Here is a 14,301-nt window from a genome sequence, read left to right on the forward strand (position 1 = left end):
CCAAATTCAAAGTATGGCACGTTCATAGCGCATCTTTATTTACAGTGTTGTTGATAGAAGAATAGTCATGTACTTATTTTTATCAATATAGGCCTAATGTAGCCTTACTGCAAAAAAGGTCTGTTTTTCGCAAGCTTTTACCCATTAGGCAACTGAAGGTTACTGTAGTGAATCCACCAACATACAGAGGAACGCCTGCCATTTCAGATGAACAGCAGCTATTTAGATAGAGACCGAGCCTTAATGTTAATATATTTTAAGTTCAGTTTAACACCAAAATCATGCCATAATCTCTATGAAAAACAACATCTTAAAATCACACAAGGCAAACACAAAGGTGTTTCCAGCTGTATAGAATACTGTAGAACTGCAAACTCGCCACTAGATGTCGTTCTATCAAAACCCCAAAGAGGGCTTTTTCAGTATGCAAACATTTTGGCGAAGTAGTTTTGTTTTGAGGGCAAACAAATACGCAAAGGGCCGAAGCTGACTTTCATGAAGAAAACAGAGGCAAACTACACTGTTACACTAAAACAAGTTGTTACAGTTTTAGACTTTTGTCATCCAACACTTAGCCTATTCTTTAAAAAGGTGCAACAATAAAAGACATTGGGAAAGTCAGACTTAAAATGATAGGCTCTCCGTTTGTTTTTAATAGGGTATCAATTCCATGGCTCGTAGGAACCCTTTCTGCTCATATATAATTTACGCCAATACTAGTGATTCTTCATGATAACAGAATAGAAACAATTCATAGGATACTTATATACAAGCTATAGCCTGACAGTTTGGGCCTATTAGGCAAGACTTGCGAAAAAATAGCCGGCACTAATTGAGGATCTCATTAGGCTAGGTTGCAAACTATATTTCCTTAGGTCTCCGTTTTTTCCTGTTGCTGTAGGCCTACTCACAGCTGGAGACACACAGCCGAATGTCTATCTATGCCAGTCCATGACAGGAAAAACGTTTCCTGTTGCCTCTTATCAGTACTTGCCTATTAATCCGGAAACCATTCTACCTCTGTCACATCGTCAAACTAAACATGCCCATTTTTTTCTACCGTAATGCTATAGCCAACAGAATTTCATACTTGTTGGCAACAAAAATCATATGAATGAAATCTGCATTGTTTTTTCAAAACCTGTTATTCCCCATGCAGTGATCTTTCAGAGTTGTTTATCTTGAGAGAGAATGTTCTTGACTAAGAATTGTATTATTTAATCTTATACACTGAATAGTCTAATAGGGTTACTTTAATGCGCAAAAATAACCATTCTTCATATTCACAACACATAAGGTGACCACAAGTAACAAACGAAAAATGTCCTTTACAGAATGCCATTCTAATTCAGCTGACCCATTGAAAGCAAAGAAGGCAAAAGCCTAAATGCAGGCTTTAATCTTTGCCTTTTATTTTATTTACTCAATATTTAGGTTATACAACAAGCAACGTGGAGATTGTCTGTGGCCACTCATCATATACAAAAGTGAGTTAATTCGGATTTAGTAAATAACCGAAGGACTCTAAAGGAGGTGAAAACCTAGGAGAAACTTATTTTGGAAAAGTGGAGGAGGCGTTCTCCCCAAACATCTTTCCTGCCACTATTTCACTCCCCCTTGGCGCCGGGAGACAACTGCCAAACTAAATCGTTACTTCGCAAACTTATTTGTGAAAGTCTTCTCTGAGCGCTTGTATATCCATCTATCGATGATGGCATTCGGAATTGCTTTGGATTGTCTCTATTAATTGCTACAACGCAACAAAGTGTCTCTATTAAGACAAGTCGTTCTATAAATTCCATCGAAGTGACGGAAACGAAACGCTACGGAGAGTAAGCTGTAAGCAAATGCTCTTTGTAAAGGTAAGGCTACTTTTTATGAGTATCACTTCTACAACTATTTATGTTGTTCACCCGGTGCATTCATCACTTACATCTTCTTCTTCGTCTTCTTCTTCAGTCTTTAAGTATTGTCTTGAAGCATCACGGTGGCTTAACATCCTAACCATGAAAGCACTTTAATTTTGCACTATTTTCGAGACATTGTCCATATTGATGTTTCTCAGTATCTAGATGATTTGTAAATTGCTGGTATTTCTTAACCTTAAACAGATGTGCAAATCCTCAGCAATAGATTGTCATATTTCCCTACTATGAGCTACTTTGGCATAATGCACCATGAGATGATTAATCTGTAATGTTTCATTTTTGGCATAAAATTCCCCAAGCATTCAGTATTAGGCTGCTTAAGAAATACTACATTCAGCAGCGTATGTCTGTCTGGATGTGCCATAGTCATTCTGATCAACCGTATCAGTTTGAGTCTGTTAAGTCTGTTAAGTCTGATCTCTTGGAAGTCATCCAGTTTAGGATGACAGGACATGGGTGGACGTTGGTCTGTTGTTGTGCTCCAGTTCTACTCAATGTTTTGGAAAGCTGTTTTTTTATGTACAGTTAACTGACCTTCAGGCCTTTAGGGAGACCAACGTGTTTGATAGATCAGGCGTACCTGTGGCAGTAAAGTGACAAGGAGGTAGCCATGAGATAGTTCTCTGTGTGAGTCAATTTGATGTATCCTGTCTGTGAAAGTCAGCCCCAAACTCACTGGAACAGAACCAGTTTGTCACAGTGCAGTTACAGTTTGCTGTCTGGGATAATCTTCTAACAAACTTCAAAATATTGTCTTGTGCAAACATCACTGCCTTTGGTGTAGGCTATATTAGACAGGGAAATATATGTAGCTCTACTTCATATTCAAATTCCATTGTCTTAAAAAATGTTTCATTGTCTTGAAGCGAGATCAGTTTCTCAACAAGAACTCTCCTGTGTTCAAATAGAGCTGAAATGTATTTCCTCCACTGCAGGTTTAGTGTCTTTCCTCCAGACTTTCCTTCAATAATGAGGTATTTGCTGCACAGCAGGAGTGGGTTTATGTGTGAACCTGTGCGATAAAAATCCCATAAGGTAAACTGATAATGGACTTCTTAAAAAGTTGTAACAAGTGTGCCTCTCTAAGCCAAGCCAAGAATGGTGCTGCTATGCTGCGAACACTTTACAGTTCTTTGAACTATGAAATCATTTTGGCGCTGTCAACACACCCAATTATGTATGTCAGTAGGGTAAGCTTGTGAATGAATATGTCTGAGGAATTAGATCCCCTCTTTGACAGCACGTTAAAACAGCGGTGGTCTTGGAAGGAGGCGATAACATAATGTAAGTGCTTCACATAGTGAGCAGTTTCCACCCAAAAGCATCTTACTGTTGTGCCCTCCAGAAAAAAGGTCACATGCGTTATCCTGCGATGACTTCTCTTTTGCCTCTGAGATGCATTGGACCACTATCTAAGATCCGGAGCTTTCATAAAAAGAAGAACAAAAAAAATCAGTTTTAAAATACATAATGTCAGTGTTAGAAAAAGTTTTAAAATGTATGGATACAAGTGCTTTGTTGTTCTCTGTATATATTCAGTGTATTCTCATAGGGGCTAATAAAATCTTCTTTCCATCAAGAAATGGACAGGGAAGTATCCTCTGAGGCAGGGGAAATAACTCATGGATATTAAAGTGCCATTGATTGTATCTTAAGCAAACAGAACGTAAAATCTGTTCCCCCCCCCCCCCCCCCCCCCTATGGGCCACTCTGAGGAGAAAACAGACTGAAAACGTTATTCTGTGGTGTACTTAACAGACGAGGGGCAGTATTTAATATTCCTGCCACGTGCTTATGTAAGCCTTTGAAACACATGTGTGTGGCAGCCGTGCACATCATTTAGAACAGATCCGGCTGGAGTCAGGCCGTGGAGTTTGGGGGTTTTGTTTTGCTCCACTTTCTTCCTTCTTTTTCTTCTCTCTCTGCCCCCCTCCCTCTCTCTTTCTCCCCTCTCTGTCACTCTCATTTTTCTACTCTCTCTCTCTCTACGACTCTCTCTCTCTCTGGAGTTAGGAGAGAGAGTTAGGCCGTGGACTTTAGGGGTTTTGATTTTCTTCTCTCCCCCCCCCCATCCTCTTTCTCCCTCTATCTCTCCCTCCGTCCCCCTCTCTCTCTCTCTCTCCCTCTCGCTGCGGCACACAGGCTGGCCCGGCAGGTTCTGGCAGGACCCGTGCTCAAGTAAACGTTCACAAAGACAGTGTGGCGAGGGGAATGGTGGGACAGGGGGATGGAGCGACCGCATGGTACTTGTACTGTGGTGAGGGTCTTTCCTGCCATTTGCTTGTGTTTTCTCATTGGACGGGCTTTTGCGGGGTGCACTGGAGACATCTGCAATTAAAATGTGTGCGCATGGGTGCCGCCAAGTCCAGGCTGTGTCTCCACTCTCTTTACTGGAACCCTGAGAAACCTTATATTTCGTGTGGTACAAAACACTGTATCTCATTTTTGTTTTTATATCTAAGGGAATAACAGTCAGCACAAGATTATAGTTTTCGCTCTTCTTGTTTTCTTAACGGATTGACCAAAGCCGGGTTGGCAGAGGTCTGCTTTTTGTTGCTTTGGTGATGGGTGATGAAGTCATTTTCAACATCAAAACCACATGATACTCTCCCTTAGCATGGTTGCACCTTGACACTTCAATGCTAAATCATGGAGATTTTTTTTTAATACTATCCTCCCTAGGTCTCAGATATTTCCATTTTCCAGAGCAGGAAATCAAAAAGTGAGAGTCAGCCAGTGTGTGAGGGGAAACAAAGAGTGGAAAAGTCTCATCGTCTCTTTCCAAAACAATAGGCAAGATTGAGATGGAAAACGAGTAAATACACACAATTCCGGTAAAATAGCAGTTGGAATATTTGACTATATATAAAAATGTGAATGTGTGTGTGTGTGTGTGTGTGTGTGTGTGTGTGTGTGTGTGTGTGTGTGTGTGTGTGTGTTTATATGTGCGTGTTGTGTTCATGGATTTTCACCTTGCTTCTGTTTACTGGTCAGAGGAAAAGGACAATGGGATGTAGACCTGGGTTTTCTGTCAAGATGTTTCCTATTGGTTCCCCATTGTGTGGCCCAGTGGTCCCTGGTGCAGCATGCCGGTGACAGAGAGGAGAAAGAGAAAGAGAAATGAGTGCAATTGTTTTTGCAATTGTTTTTTTGTTTTGTTGGTGATTGGGTCATTTCAGATTTATTGTGGTCATTAGGAAAAGGGTTAGGGTTAGGGTTAGCTGTACATTGGTAATATGTTGATAGTGTCATTTTAAACATTTATGTTTATATAGCATATATGTAGTATTCTTACGCTGGGCATACACTGAGCAATTGTTATTATATATTTATTTCAGACTAAGGAAAAGGACATTAGGAAAAGGCCTGGATAGGGTTAGCTGTACATTGGCAATATGTTTATAATGTCATTATAAACATTTATGTTTATATAGCATATATGTAGTATTCTTACGCTGGGCATACACTGAGCAATTGTTATTATCTATTTATTTTAGACTAATTGGGGGAAATGGCCATTCTTCTACTGACTTGTCCTCTATGGTTGGGGGTGAGCCCCTCCAAACAGGACAGGTTCCTGGCCATTCTTTTTCCTCCCTCCCTGCTTCTGTGTTTTGTCCAGGACATCCTTTGTGCCGTAGCATCTGGCTGGTAGCACTGTTGCCCCGCTCTACTGCCTTCCTGTTATTTTTGTCTGTGAGGTACAGTCTGGTGGATCTAGGAAACCTAGAAAAGCCGCTCTGCTCACACACTCACACAGGAACAGCCTTTAAAGTAATTTTTCTCTGAATCACTGACACCTGAGTGAAGTCTAAGGCAGAGAAGTCACATCACGACCGGTTGGAGCTAAAAGACGTACATTCAGTCTCATGCCGTCATGGTTATGCTATGGAAACTCTTGTAACCATAGCTACACACCGTGGACAATGAGAACACATTGTCGCGGTACCTCTGTTCTCTGAAAGTTGAACTTGTGACCCTGGCGTGGTCGGTTATACAACTGCAGTTGAGGTGCACGCTTTTACCTGCTATTCTCTTGCTTAACGCATGAAGAGCAGGCTAGAGTTTTGAGCCCTCTTGGAGTCAACAGGGACAAACGTTTGGAACCCTTCCGAGAAGTCACCTTCAGGTTAGACAAAGTGCACCAAGTGTTTTAAAAAAAAAAAAATTTAAAGCAATTTTCCAAGGTAGGGGGAGCAATGTCTTCTTCTTCCCAGATGTGTTGATTACGCCACATCTGGTCATATTTTTGCCCATGTAAAAAAAAAAAAAAAAACGTGATAAAACGATCGCATTAATCAGCAACAGATTTCCTACTCACCCTCCAGAAAAGCAGCACACCGTAGGAAGTCAGGCCTGTAAATCAGCAGGGTTTAACGGGGGAAGAATTTACTGGCCAGGGCTGGAGTTTCTATAAAGTGGGAGAGGGGACTGATACTGTATGGTACGAGAGACACTCCCCGTGGCCCTAGAAGTGCTCACCCTCGTTCCCCTCAAAAACCATCCAGTGATAAACGCACATTTAAGGCTTAGCAGGGATGACACATCCTAATCAAATCGGGTGCATGTCAAAAACAAAGAAAGAAATTAACCCTTCAATCTTGAAGATATGTGAAGTAATTGTATGCGCAGAAATGCTTTAAGAGCTCAGTATCAGTTTTCATATGCGCCCGCACTGCTCCTTGGTGCAATAGAGCATTTGTGTTATTACACTTCTCTGTGGGGTTTGGCTATTCTATGGGGTTAGGCTATTGAGCTGGGTTTGGCTATTCTATGGGGTTTGGCTATTCTGTTGGGTTTGGCTATTCTGTGGGGTTTGGCTATTCTATGGGGTTTGGCTATTCTGTTGGGTTTGGCTATTCTATGGGGTTTGGCTATTCTGTTGGGTTTGGCTATTCTGTGGGGTTTGGCTATTCTGTTGGGTTTGGCTATTCTGTTGGGTTTGGCTATTGAGTGGGGTTTGGCTATTCTGTGGGGTTTGGCTATTCTGTTGGGTTTGGCTATTCTGTTGGGTTTGGCTATTCTATGGGGTTTGGCTATTCTGTGGGGTTTGGCTATTCTGTGGGGTTTGGCTATTGAGTGGGGTTTGGCTATTCTGTGGGGTTTAGCTATTCTGTTGGGTTTAGTTATTCTGTGGTAAAATTGAGCAGCTTCTAAGGTAGGTTCCCATGGGAGATACCTTAGCAGTATCCCAAACAGGAAGCACGGCATAGACACGGTACAATAAAAAAGCAATAACAGAAAAAAACAAACAAATAAAAACACATTCAAGCATGACAAACAGCTTAAATGAGTTTCAGGCAGTATTAAGGGCTTCTAATAAACTTACCAGCCAAGAAGTGTTTTTCATTCAAACCAGATGTTTCCACTGGATTTTTATTTTTACCCCCCGTACTCTCTGTTTCTATAGAGTTTTCAGAGGTCAGACAAAGCAATATTAAACCAGTGGCATGCCAACATGTATATCGCAAAATGTCCCATCACTTGACATGCAAGGCCAATGATCTGCCCATCAGCGTGCAGAGGAGCCTGAGCTCCATACCACAGTGCTGGGGTTTACAGGCAGGCACGCCTCGGGGCTCCTTCGGGTCCTGTTGGGACTGGGAACGAACCGTGTGTTCTGATTCCGCACCCTGCCCCCTGAGTGGTCCCCACAAAAGAAATTTGCAAAGCTTTCGGACCTGGAATGAGAAGGACATTCAGCTCACACACTCACACACACACACACACACACACACACACACACACACACACACACACACACCCAACACACACAAACACTTTTGTGTAGCCTCCCCTCCCCCCACCCCTTAATGTTCAGCTAGTTTTCTGTGCCGACGTTTCAGAGTTTACTTAGGAGTGCAGAGAGAGGCGGAAATGTTCTGTTGCGTTATATATTTTCCACATTGGGCCCATGTTTTAAATGCATTAATTGCTTGACTGAAACATGTGTCCACCTCTTTTGGTTTGTCAACACACTTTCTGTTTTGCTATTTTGCTATTTTGCAGAGGCATCTACTCATGTGAACCTACCATAGAATTTACACCGTATTTGAGCGCATAGGACAATGTAATATAAAGTGTCGACTCAGCATTGCACTCCGTGGATGGATGTACACTGCAGAATACGTTTTGGTATCGAGAGAGAGAGATTTAGTTCTAATTCAATGCATCTCTAGAAGAACTTCCATGACCTCATTCTGCTCTTGTGTATTTTGGTGGAGCTCTGAGAGCGAATCAAGTCTCCAATCGCTCATACTTGGCAGCGGCTAGTTCTGCCTCTCCAGCCTTCGGAGGTGTTTTTTTTTTACATCTCTGGCCTGACCCAACAGAGAAGCCAAGAAAAGAACCCAATAGCGCTCAATAAGTATGAGGCAGAGGATGTTGCTTGCTTCGTGGGTCTGTAGATCTATGGTCGGAATGTCCAGGTCTATGTTAAAGGAGACGTACAGCACCCGTGGACATAGTACTTTTTCAAGTTAACGAGCAGCACTTCACGGACAAAAAAAAGCCAAAAAAGGCCTCACATCTGGTCTGTTTTGACTTTCCAGGTGGTTAAGGTCTCCACAAATTGTTCCATTTTTTTTTTAAATATAAGGTCCCTTAAACCAGACACTACATTTACAGCCTCTCACTTTAGTCTGGCTACCATATTTGGAGAAATATGAAGCTTCTGATTCATATTCTTTCCACAGAGGCGCGCGTTGCTGTCCCCTTTGTTTGGGGATGTCTTATGTCAATGTGAAATGAGTCATAAATGATAAGACAAAAGCTCCGTGGTGACATACGCGTGCCTCGACAGAGTGACTCAGGGACTCGGGACTTTATTAGTGTGATAAGAGAACCCCCTGGGCTTCTTCTCCTCCTCCTCCTCCTCCTCCTCTTCCTCCTTCAGCAGCTTCCTGGTGGACTTGGCGTGCAGGAAGAGGTGAGGTGGAAGTGTGTCCGTTCTGATAAGCATCTGATGATTCATGCCAGTAGCTTAGTGAGTGTTGCCATTGGTATTCCAGTGGAATTTCCAATGAGTGTCTAGATGACAATATTATGCGGTTCAAGAAATTTAAGAACTTACTACAGTCGTATAACTGAATAAGCCTTTCATTTGATTTCCTAGATACACGTGCAGGGTGTATGGGCCAAACCACTCTCTCCTGGCGTTTCCATTTATCCGTTGAACCATTACGGAGTACATTTACAGAATTACATTCACATAATATTGACTAAATCGTCTTGGAATTACAATGTTGGGCTAAGATGTAAAAAGTAAAAGAGTTCTGTTGCATATACACTAAAAGACTAGTTTAGCAAACACCTCTGCAATTAAATACAATTGACATGAAAGATAAAAAAAAAGATGATCTTTTGCCATGTTAGTCTATGCCCAACAATCAGAACTGAATTTCATGTATCAGACCCAAGTCGATGGCCTTGATGTTGAAGTCTTTCACAGGTCACAGTTGTGTGGCCTCTCTGTGCCTCACGGAAGCTCCTCTAATGTCACACAAGGCGTTGGTGTGACACCGCTTCTAATGTCACACAAGGCGTTGGTGTGACACCGCTTCTAATGTCACACAAGGCGTTGGTGTGACACCGCTTCTAATGTCACACAAGGCGTTGGTGTGACACCGCTTCTAATGTCACACAAGGCGTTGGTGTGACACCGCTTCTAATGTCACACAAGGCGTTGGTGTGACACCGCTTCTAATGTCACACAAGGCGTTGGTGTGACACCGCTTCTAATGTCACACAAGGCGTTGGTGTGACACCGCTTCTAATGTCACACAAGGCGTTGGTGTGACACCGCTTCTAATGTCTCGCAAGGCGTTGGTGTGACACCGCTTCTAATGTCACACAAGGCGTTGGTGTGACACCGCTTCTAATGTCAAGCAAGGCGTTGGTGTGACAGCGCTTCCGTGGACACAGCATCTTCACTTCACTTCATCTTGCTTTGGAGTCCAGCTCTATACTCTGCCCTCTCCTTCGGGCGTAAACCTTCTCCAGCCCTCACTGTAAACAGGCAGAAAGCCTGTATTTTTCTGGTGAATGTTTTTTTTTTTTTGGGGGGGGGGGGGGGGGGGGGGGGGTGGTGCGTATGTCCCATGTGCCTCTGCTTGTTTGCGTCCACATAAATTACAGCACATATAATTATGGCTGAGTTTGGTCATGTCCTCCTTAGAGGCCCAAACCTCACATAGACCAGCCCTCTGTGCACGCGCCATGCACAGTGAGCTTGCCATATGTCGAATGGGCTTATGAAAGCAGAGGTGTGTGTGTGGTTGTGTGTGCGTGTTAATGTGTGTGTGTGTACATGTGTGTATGTGTGTGTGTGTGTCTGGCTTGTCTATTTTGGTGTGGGTACGTGTCTACTCTCCAGTCTACGCTCCTGGTGCTTGGGTGTGTGTGTGGGTGGGTGCCATTATGTTGACTCAAAAACGTGTGTTTGTGTTTGTGGGGGGCCCTCGCACTTCCACAGCCACAGACAGCCGCAGTCATTCTGTCTGTGGTCATGGTTTCAAGTGCAGAGTAAAAACAAGCAGTCACCAGCGCTGAGCCACACACATGAACTCTCTCGCCTTCTCTCTCTCTCTCTCTCTCTCTCTCTGTCCCTCTCTCTCTCTCTCTCTCTCTCTCTGTGTGTCCATCTCTCTCTCTGTCCCTCTCTCTGTCTCTCTCTCTCTCTCTCGCTCTCTCTCTCTGTCCCTCTCTCTGCCTCTCTCTCTATCTCTATCTGCCTCTCTCTCTCTCTCTGTGTGTCTCTCTCTCTCTCTGTCCCTCTCTCTGTCTCTCTCTCTCTCTCTGTCCCTCTCTCTCTCTCTCTCTCTCTCTCTCTCTCTGTCTCTCTCTCTCTCCCTCTGGAGGCCTGTCACAACACAAGTCCAAGAGGCCTGAGCAAACCGGACACGGAGCTCCACAGGGGTGCAATGAATCTCTGTGCACACTTTTATGAACGTGGCTCTGATAGGAAGCACATCTGTTTCACCTGTCTAAAATGACCAAAGATGGCAAGGAAATTAAAGTCTCTCTCTGCCTTGGCGATATTCTTGCAGTTATTTTCTTTCAAAACAAACACTCTCTCTCTCTCTCTCTCTCTCTCACACACACACACACACACACACACACACACACACACACACACACACAAACTCACTTACACGCATATACACACAAAAAACACACACACACACACACACACACACACACACACACACACACACACACACACAACTGTCCCTCCATGCACCCCATATCATATTTGGACGTGTGCAGCCTTTCTTTGTACAGTCTGGAGGCTCAGTCTGTCCACAGATGTGACGTAAGCCCCGCGCGCTCCAGGCGTCTGGCCCATACATACGCCCATCACATCAGAGAGCGGCCGTCCAACACAAACACTCCCCACGCAGCGAGCGTCAGGGACGCGGCCGGGCAGCCTGGGGAGGGAGGAAGAGAGCGTGGAGGAAAGGTGTGGTTTGCGTATAAAAATCAGATTCCAGATCGCGAAGTGCTGCTCATGTGCTTTGATGTGCTGCCTGTTACTGCAGCAGCTGAGGGGCGACCTAGGCTCCAAGCACTGAGTGAAGAGGAGGGTGAGGGAGAGATAGAGGGAGGGAGAGAGAGAGGGTGGGAGAGATAGAGGGAGGGAGAGAGAGAGGGAGTGGGTGGGAAGAGATAGAGGGAGGGAGAGAAGGAGGGTGAGGGAGAGATAGAGGGAGGGAGAGAGAGAAGGAGGGTGAGGGAGAGATAGAGGGAGAGAGAGAGGGAGGGAGAGAGGGAGTGTGTGGGACAGATAGAGGGAGGGAGAGATAGAGGGAGGGAGAGAAGGAGGGTGAGGGAGAGAGCGAGGGAGGGAGAGAGGGAGTGTGTGGGACAGATAGAGGGAGGGAGAGATAGAGGGAGGGAGAGAGAGAGGGTGAGAGAGAGAGAGAGGGTGAGGGACAGATAGAGGGAGGGAGAGAGAGGGTGAGGGAGAGATAGAGGGAGGGAGAGATAGAGGGGGGAGAGATAGAGGGAGGGAGAGAGGGAGGGTGAGGGAGAGATAGAGGGAGGGAGAGATAGAGGGAGGGAGAGAGAGAGGGTGAGGGACAGATAGAGGGAGGGAGAGAGAGGGTGAGGGAGAGATAGAGGGAGGGAGAGATAGAGGGGGGAGAGATAGAGGGAGGGAGAGAGGGAGGGTGAGGGAGAGATAGAGGGAGGGAGAGATAGAGGGAGGGAGAGAGAGAGGGTGAGAGAGAGAGAGGGTGTGAGGGACAGATAGAGGGAGGGAGAGATAAAGGGGGGAGAGATAGAGGGATGGAGAGAGGGAGGGTGAGGGAGAGATAGAGGGAGGGAGAGAGGGAATGTGTGGCTACGTGTTCCTGAGAGTGAGAGGCAGAGAAGCAGCAGTGGCTGGTGGAGTAGAGAGGAAGGGGGGACACATATCCTGTTATTTAGTTTAAACTGCAGACAGTTCAGGGCCGTGGTGTGTGTCTGTGTGTGTGTGCGTGTGTGTGTGTGCGTGTGTATATGTGCGTGTTTGTGACAAGCAGCCAAGTGGCGAATGACATAAAATTGCTTTTATTGGTTTTTCCATCGCTGCAACCCCCAATTAATGACCCGTGAGAGCTCCGTACCAAACCCCCGACTCCAGGATGGTTTGGCCGCTTCAGCTGGTCAAGTCACATGAAGCTGCTGCCCAGTTTTGTCATAGAGTCAAGTCAAGCCTGTCAGTTTAGAACCACATCAAACCAGGCAATCAAACTCAGGCCAGTCATTATACAGGGATCATCTGTTGAGATAAACATTTTAACACATGGCTTTAATTGACCAGACAAACATATGACCTTATATATTTTGGTTATCTTTGGTTTTGCATTTTAATCATTGGTTATTTAATAACATAAAAAATGCACTTCTCTGGAATGTCACCTAGGCTGTTAAAACCCACTTCTTCATGATGAACCATTTTTGGCAATGAGCTTCATAGCATCTTAAAGCTCTAATGACCCCTTTTAGCTGTAAAAGACCCTTGAGCATTTATTCTTTATATGTAAAAGACCCTTGAGCATTTCAAGGAACACAAAGGCCCCTAATAAATCCCGACTGCACCTTTAAATTGTGTAGCATTTTTTTTCTACCTGTTTTTCTTCGCTGCAGAAGCGAAAGCTCACACAGGCAGAAAATGTCCCCATATTAATCACAGGCGGAAAGGTGTGTGTGTATGTGTGTGTGTGTGTGTGTGTGTGTGTGTGTGTGTGTGTGTGTGTGTGTGTGTGTGTGTGTGTGTGTGTGTGTCCATATAAATCACAGGGGGAAAGGTGTCTCGCCTGATGCAGGGGAGTGTTTGGGGCTCGCGAGGCGAAGTCCTCCCATAAATCCAGCAGTTGATGGAAGAAGCGCAGCCTCGCTGCTCACTCAGCAGTGCGACGCGCTCCCAGAGAGGAAAAACAGAAGGGGGGGGACTGAAAAAGAGAGAGAGCGAGGGAAAGAACTCCCTGTCCGGCCCCTACCCCTCGGCCCTTCATCATCCTTTGGTCACGCAGGTCACAGGGGACGCATCACGAACACACAACCTGTCAGGTCAGGTCTCCACAGCTGTCCTCTTACAGTCAGGGATCAGGGGACTGGTGGAGGCGTTTAGGACCATCCTCAATATACGGCCTGCGGCTCACACACACACACACATACATACATACATACATACACACACACACACACACACACACACACACACACACACACACACACACACACACACACACTGTCAAAAACGTGACTTGTTGGTTTTGTGTTCCACAATATCCCAATTTGTTATAAGAGAAGTAAACAACAGTACACACATAAATAACAACAAACATGGCACAAGGCAACATTTCTCTTTTGCAGACCATGTCGTGTTCACCATGTCATCTTCTCCATGTGTCAGAAACCAAGACTGCAGTGTTTTTTTTTCTTTTTTTTTCTTAAATATCAAACCATATTTGGAAATATAGGGTGTGGTGTGTCCCTCTAAATCATGAAACCCAGGCTTGTTGATCTCAAACTCGGGTAACCCCCCCCCCCCAAACACACACGCAAACCACCACCCGTCCTCCCCCCACACACACACCCCAACCATACCCCCCCCCCCACACACACCCCAACCATACTCCCCCTCCCTTCGGTCCCCCCCCAGCCCCAGACCGCCGTGTGGTGTGTGTGGCAGTGAGTCGGCAGAGCCTGGCTGGCTGGCTGGTTGTGGTGGAGGAGCTGAATGTGCAGTTTGGGCCCGAGGCAGAGGAACCCCAAGCCCCCAGAGGAGGAGGAGGAGGAGGAGGAGGAGGAGGAGGATTACGAGCTGTTCGCTGCTTTACAGGAACCGGGCTTAGGGCTTTATTAGCACTCCGCTGCTCAGAGTCGT

At 45.2% G+C, this 14,301-nt stretch overlaps 1 protein-coding gene across 1 annotated transcript in view; it reads left to right on the forward strand.

Moving 5' to 3' along the window:
* The first annotated feature begins 1,485 nt into the window (after window positions 1–1,485).
* Window positions 1,486–14,301, forward strand: part of pear1 (platelet endothelial aggregation receptor 1) — a 36,019-nt gene continuing 23,203 nt past the window's right edge. Inside the window, exon 1 of the mRNA XM_031575673.2 lies at window positions 1,486–1,862. The gene's annotated coding sequence lies outside the window, so the exon portion shown is untranslated. The remainder of the gene's footprint in view (window positions 1,863–14,301) is intronic.

This window comes from Clupea harengus, chromosome 11 (genome assembly GCF_900700415.2).
Source record: "Clupea harengus chromosome 11, Ch_v2.0.2, whole genome shotgun sequence".
Classification (NCBI taxonomy): domain Eukaryota; kingdom Metazoa; phylum Chordata; class Actinopteri; order Clupeiformes; family Clupeidae; genus Clupea; species Clupea harengus.